Below are 6900 nucleotides of genomic sequence, written 5' to 3'. Positions count from 1 at the left end.
ATGGTGGGTGAGGAAGCTTTGCCTCCTCAATTTATTCATGGCATGCAGCTGGTAAAAGCTCCAGCAGCAGGAGGGAGGAGTAAGCCGATAACCTGACACTCAAGTTGGAGCTTTTTGGGGTTCTATTGGTTTCTTGCTGAAAGCATTATAGACCTGTTCTTTCCTTCTTGTAAATATTTTCCTCCCTGCCCTCCTCCCAATTAAAACAGGCCCTAGAGCAAATTACCTGCAGCAGTTTCACAAACTACTCCAGAGGTGGAGCTGAACTGACACACTTTGCATTTGTATATCGATTGGGATGTTTGGGGTGTTAATACCTCTGGTGGTGGACATGTCATGCTTCTTCTGGGGTAGTTTTTCCACCTTTGCTTCCACCCTGCACTCGGCTCTCACTTGTGGCTCCTAGAAGCTGTCAGCTTGTGACAGCAGCCACACCCAGGGAAACAGCATTGACTGGCTGACTAAACTAGGTGAGTGTAGCCAATGGGCCTCAAACCCTTGGTGAGTTAGGGTCTTCACCTGCAGGCCAAAACATGCTCAAGCGGATTGAGTGAACAAGACCAATAGTGTGTCCAACGGTCAAGAATGTGGTTTCTGCATGTGCTGTAGAAGGAAATGAGGGGCAGATGGGGTTTGTCACCCTGGGAAGGTAGCCCATCTAGGAGAAGGAAAACTCTGATCCTAAACGTCTGCTGCCTTGCAGCTATACTCATCCGTGAGAAAGGCTTTAGGAGTGAACTCTGAGGAAAAATCTATACCCACTGTTTTGCGGAACAACTTTGGGAGAATAAAAAGCTATGGAGTAAACCCTACACAAATCTGGTGTTCCTGAGATGGTTGGGTGGCATCCTGTACACCACCTTACGGCAACTCCTGCAGCCAAGCTGGTGCCAAATGTATTTCTCTGCTTTCATTTGGACCACATCAGTGAGGTTGAGAGGGGGTGTTATCATCTAGGCAGCCCAGAGCCTCCGTACACACTGCCCAGGCTTACGCCTTGGAGAGGTCACTTCAGTGCTGCTAATGCAGGAAAAACAACTTGGGAGGCAGCAGTTACGAGTTACCAGTCTCTGCAGCCACAGCAGGCACTGTGATTCTCCAGTGGTTTGACTTTGCCCCTGGAGGTGCACTCCATTGTCTTTCGAGACAGATGGATGCCAACAATTGACTGGGATCCCAAAAAAACATGCTCAGGGAGAAATGTGGTTCTCAAACAGCAGCCCACTATTTCTCAAATATTGTGTCTCTCAAACCCCACCCCAGACTCCAGGATCAGCCCAAGACATGTTGCTACCTGAGGCAAGGACAAGATGGCACCCCCATCCCCATTCCCCAAGCAGAAGCCACCTGGAACAATAATCCAATTTTACTTCAACAGTGGTGACAGGATAGCAGCTGCTACTGGCGCTCAGGCAGGAGACCAGCTTAGGGGGTCCAGGAAAGGCCATGCAACAACATAGGGAAATGGCTGGATGCCTCAGAAAGAACAGCAGGGTGGGGCTGCTGTTTTGGCCCTCATCCCCAGCATCAATTGCCTAAGACAGTCCATTTTGTTAAATGCTTGGGCTGGCCCTCCCTTTACCGCAACCCTTTTTTCGTTTTTAAGCTGGGTACACACAATACATCTAAAGAACATTTCCCTCCCTAAAATCCTGGGAACTGTAGTTTTTTTAAGGCTCCTGGGAATTATTACATGAAATGAACATATACTGTAATACAGTTTAGCAGCTAAGAGACTTTTTCCTGGCATGGAGATCTGCATTGAGAAAATCTCCTTCTACTTCCTGTATGCCATGTGCACTGTCAACAGGACAGGGGCAGGGCTAGCAAAAAGCTCTAGCACTTTTATGTGGTTGGGAAGTTTGAGTTCAGAGATCCCATCTTCGCTGAGCAGCCCTTGGGCAAGTAGCTCCTTTTTCTCAGCCTCAGTTTCCCTAGCTGTAACACATGAATGACAGAGATAGAGGATTCCCCCACCTCCCGCCCCCACTGCCCTCATTGGGCTGAGGGGAGGCTAAGTGAGGATGGAGGGTTACTATGGATCCGTCCAGTGCCTTGAGACAATATTTAAATGAATGAGTAAATGGGTTGTGGAGTGCTGTGAAGATCAAAATTGTTCATCAGCTGCTTTGAGATCCTTCCTTCAGCCCCAGTATAATTCCTACCAGTTCAAAGTGCATGGTCAATTATTTTGCTTGGGTAAAGACACCATATCCCACACCTTGTGCTAACTATACTGAAACGTGACTCCTCCTGCCTGGTAACTGTGGGCCCACGATTAATGCCAAATTAAGTACCATCTCTATTAATGCACTGAGTCAGCAACTATAGCCTTGTGAAATGTTCCCTGCTCATTTTCCCTGGGCAATTAAATGTGTTTGATGAGCAAGGGCATTCGCCACTTGAATCAGCCATGAGGATTGGGGGAATGTTGCATCAGCTACTCTGGCTCCTCCTTCTCCTCCTCCAACGAGGCTGTGGGAGTGGTTCTGGTCTAACGTTTGACATTCATGGCTTCTAGAAGCTTACATGTTAGCACGTATATTCTGGTAAACGTCAGAAATTCAGAGGCAAAAGCCTCAGGGGTGGATCTTATTGGGCACCATTAAGTATGCCGCAGCAGGAGGTCTGAGCTATAGGGCATGATCCTTCAGAAGGTTCTCCTACTTGGGCATGCTTAGGATTGCCATATTTCAAAAAATAAAAACGAGGACACCCCGAAAGTCGTTAATTGACTTGCCTAAGATCCAGGGCAAAGTGCCACCTCTTGGAAATCCTCCCAGACGTCAATTCCGCCTGTTAGATCCTGGTAATGCCTGGGAAAATCTGAACGTATGGCAGCTCTAGGCATATTGTACCCCAACTTTGAAGAGGTCTTGTGCAAGAGAACTTCCCGATGGATTGCATCATTATGAGGCACCCTGCTTCCCAGTGCTAAATGATCAAAGGGAAAGGGCTATATCCAATACGAGTCCTACTCAGACCCGACCCATTGCAGTTCATGAACAGGGCTAACTTGGGTCCATTGATTTCAATTGGTCTATTCTGATTAAAACTAAGTTGGCTACAACACTTAGTGAGAATAAAAAAGTCATCCAGAGGAAAATGCAGAGATGCTTTTATGTGTAGTTTAAAGCAGGAGTGGGGAACCTCAGGCCCAGGGGGCAAATACAGCCCCCCAAGCCTGTCAACCTGGCTCTTGGGACTCTCCCCATGTCACACACCCTTCCCTAGCTGCACTCACTCTCGCCAGACCTGCTTTGCACCTCCCTTGAGTGTGTTTGCCTGGCTGGAAGGTGTCCTTGGGCTCTGATAATGCCTCTCGCTTGCCTGGATTAGGAGGGGTGTGTAAGTGCGCACAGAAACTAGCCTACATATAGAGAAAGGTCAAATTAGTACTCTTTGTTCTGCTGACTTCTGCCTCAGGTCACATCCACTGCCATATATGATCCTTGGATGGTTGCCCAATAATTATCCATTGTCCATATGACGTTCTTCTCCAAATCACGGCCTTCCCACACTTTCCCATTCCCTCAATCTGGATTTCTCATACCCTCTCCTTTTCAAAGTATACCTGGTATGATGAAATCCAGACTGGTGGGGTGGGAAAGCAGTGATTTGGAGAACATAATATGGACAGTGGATAATTAATGGAGGTATAGTAAATGGAAAGATGAAAGAACTCTCTACTGAATATAATGTCCCCATGCTGAAATAGTATCATTGATGTAACATGGGTGTTCATTCCATTTACCGTATTTTGTTGTTCTTTGCTTGGTCTAAGTGCAGAATGTGTATATATGTAAGCTCAGGGAATTGGCTCAGTAATTCTCACAACCCTGTAAGGTAGGCAAGGCTGTGAATATGCAAGAATAGCCCTGCTGGATCAGGGCAGTGGCCCATCTAGTCCATCATCCTGTTTCTTGCCTTGGCCAACCAGGTGTCTGTGGGAAGCCTGCCAGACGGCCTGAGTGCTACAGCATTCTGCACACTTGTGATTCCCAGCAACCATTGTGGGCCCTGATAGCCTTATCCTCCAAATGTTCAATGTGGGGGGAAACAGTTTGTGTGGGGTGGTGAGGAGGATAGACGGTCCTTGGTGGTCTACATGTTTTTGAGTTTGTGCAGCAGGAGTGGCAATACATACGAGTGCTGTTTTTAGGCCACAACCCTATTCTGTGCACACTTACCTGGGAATAAGCCCCACTGAAGCCAGTGGGACTTCATCCTGAGTAGACATTTATAGGATTGCGCTGCTCGTTTGAAGTCAGTGTAATCCTTTGGGTAGAGCTCACAATCTATCAACAGCTGAATGTGGGTGAGTGGGGTGGAGAACCCTGCTGGCTTTCATCCCAGATGTCTTGTAGGTGACTGATGCCCTCCCCTGCTAAAAGGATGCTTCCCACATTCCTGCAAGTCACTCCCTTGTCCCAGTACCTTGGGGGTGAGAGAGCTAATGCAAGGAGGGAACGGAAGCTGATAAGTTGTGCCTGGAACAGCAGCAGGTCTGCAGGCATACTGGCCTCTAAGAGAAAAGGCTGTAGCTCAGTGGTAGAACATCTGCTTTGGGTGCAGAAGGTCCCTAGATCAATGCTCTGCATCTCCAGACATGGTTGGGAATGTCCCCTTTCTGAAAACCTGGAGGGTTGATGTCAGTCAGTGTGGATGATACTGAGCTAAATGATATAAGGTAGCTTCCTATGTAAGCTGCATGGCCTGCATTGGAGAAGGAGGTCCCAGGTTCAGTCCTTGGCATCTCCAAGGTTGAGGAAGGCTCCCATCTGAAAGCCTGGAGAGCCATTGCCAGCCAGTGTACTGGGACAGCACTGGGCTAGATTAGCCAATAGTCCAGCTTGGTATAAGGCAGCTTTCTATGTTCCTTCTCCATGAGCCAAGAGTCCTCTTGCATTAAATGGAGCACAAGAGACAGGCATGTTTTTCTCTGTAAGCATCACTGAAATGAATGGGAGGTGTTATGAAACGAGCAGGTGCAGAGCTGTGCTCTCAGTCAGCTCCCATTCACTTCAGTGAGGATTGCACAACTGATCTTCTTAGTGAATTGTGTGCCTCATGTGCAAAAGAAGCCTGAAAATGTGGAGGGGCTGCACAGCTTGTAAATTCAGGATTGGCAGGTTCCCTTTGTGTATGGAAAAATGGGCTGGTGTTCTTTGCAAAACATAATTTTCATAAACTCTGCAAATTTGGTAAATGCACACCAAGTGTTCTGCATCCAAAATTCAATTCCAGTCCATGTCCTTCATTGATGTATTTTTGCTTTTTTGCACCAGGCTGTAGGTCAGGAGTATTGGTGAAGGCAGAAGTGGAATTTTCCACTTCGGTGTTCCCTAACACCGAACTGGTCTGTAAAGGGATACCATGGCCTGCTACTCATCTCAGTGGTGTGTAAGCTGCTGAAAAACCACTCCTTCCTGCACTGAGAAACTCCAAGCTATGCCGGGAGAACGTAAGAACCTGCCTTATACTGAATCAGGCCATTAGTCCATCTAGTTTTGCATTGTCTGCACCAGGAGTGGGGAACTTGGTAGATATTGCTGGATATCATCTTCCATCAGCCCCAGCCACCATGGCCAATGATCAGGGATGATGGGAGTTGTAGTCAGCGACACCTGGAGGGCCACAGAAGCCCCGAGTTTGGTTTACACTGACTGGCAGTGGCTCTGTAAGGTTTCAGGCAGGAGTCTTTTCCAGTTGTATCTGGAGATGGCAGGGATTGAACTCAAGAGCTTTTGCATGCAATGCACGGCTGTACTATTGAGCTTGGACTTGCCACATAAAATGCCTGCCAAATCTCTGCGTAAGAAACTGCCTTATAGTGAGCCAAGACCATTGGGCCATTTGGCTCAGTATTGTCTACACTGACAGGCAGCAAATTTCCAAATTTTCCTTCATACGGCTGGATTCCAACACCCATTAGCCCCAGCTAGCATGGCCAAGTTAAGGATGATGTGAGTTGCTGTCCAGCAACATCTGGAGGGCACTGCATTGGCTAGCTCTGCCCTAGAGTTTCAGAGAGGAGTCTTTCCTGGTCATGCCTGGAGATCAAGCTTTTCATGCCGTGCTGCAGGAATGAGTGGCACTGCAGCAGCTCTCAAGGTCCTGGGAGAAGCATTAGGCTACTGAAATGCCACAGGAGACAGTCCCAGCTGCTGGCTGCTTGCAGTCTGAGCCGCACCCTCTCCAGTTTCACTGGAAGTAGAAACTGGCAACACATTGTCAGGTTCCGTGAAAACTAGAAAAATCACTTTGAGATTTGAGAACAAGAGGTTTGCTCATCCGCCCTGTGATAGAGGCAATGCAGTTTAATAAACCCTTTCTTCCAGAAATAAAGTAGAAGGTTTGGCTTAATTTATTATCAAAGATTGATTTTCAAATTGTGTTCCAGGAAATCATGGTGGGATTTGGGGGTGGGTGGGTGGGTTATCAAGGATTCCTTTGTGAGTGCTAATAGCACATAAGGAGGAATGTGTGGATATCTCAACTTTGGTGTCTTTTAGTTTCTCATTTTTCCAGTCGTCAGTTCAATTTCCTACTTATACACATCAGTTTGCAGTAGTTGGATTTTTTAAGCCCTCGTGAAAAATTGTCAATATTTTAGTGCAAATTTGGTGCCTAATACTGTATGCACATTTATACAAAGCATTTTCTCCAAATATAATGCATTTTTGCATATATAACGTGCCACAGCAAAATTTGCAGAACGCGAATTTAAAAGGATGGCTGTGTTTTGGTTCTCACATTGTTTCGGAAAGTATAAATTAGGTAAGCTTGCTTTTAAATGTGAATTGGATTGTGTTTCTTCCCCATCCCTACTCACAAGTTCTACAAAATTATTCCTCTTCTGCTGAAAGCTGCAAGTGGAATTGCAGTTGGCCAACCACA

The sequence above is a fragment of the Podarcis filfolensis genome, assembly GCF_964270895.1.
Source record: "Podarcis filfolensis genome assembly, chromosome: 8".
NCBI lineage: Eukaryota > Metazoa > Chordata > Lepidosauria > Squamata > Lacertidae > Podarcis > Podarcis filfolensis.
Note: the sequence above shows the minus strand (reverse complement) of the source record.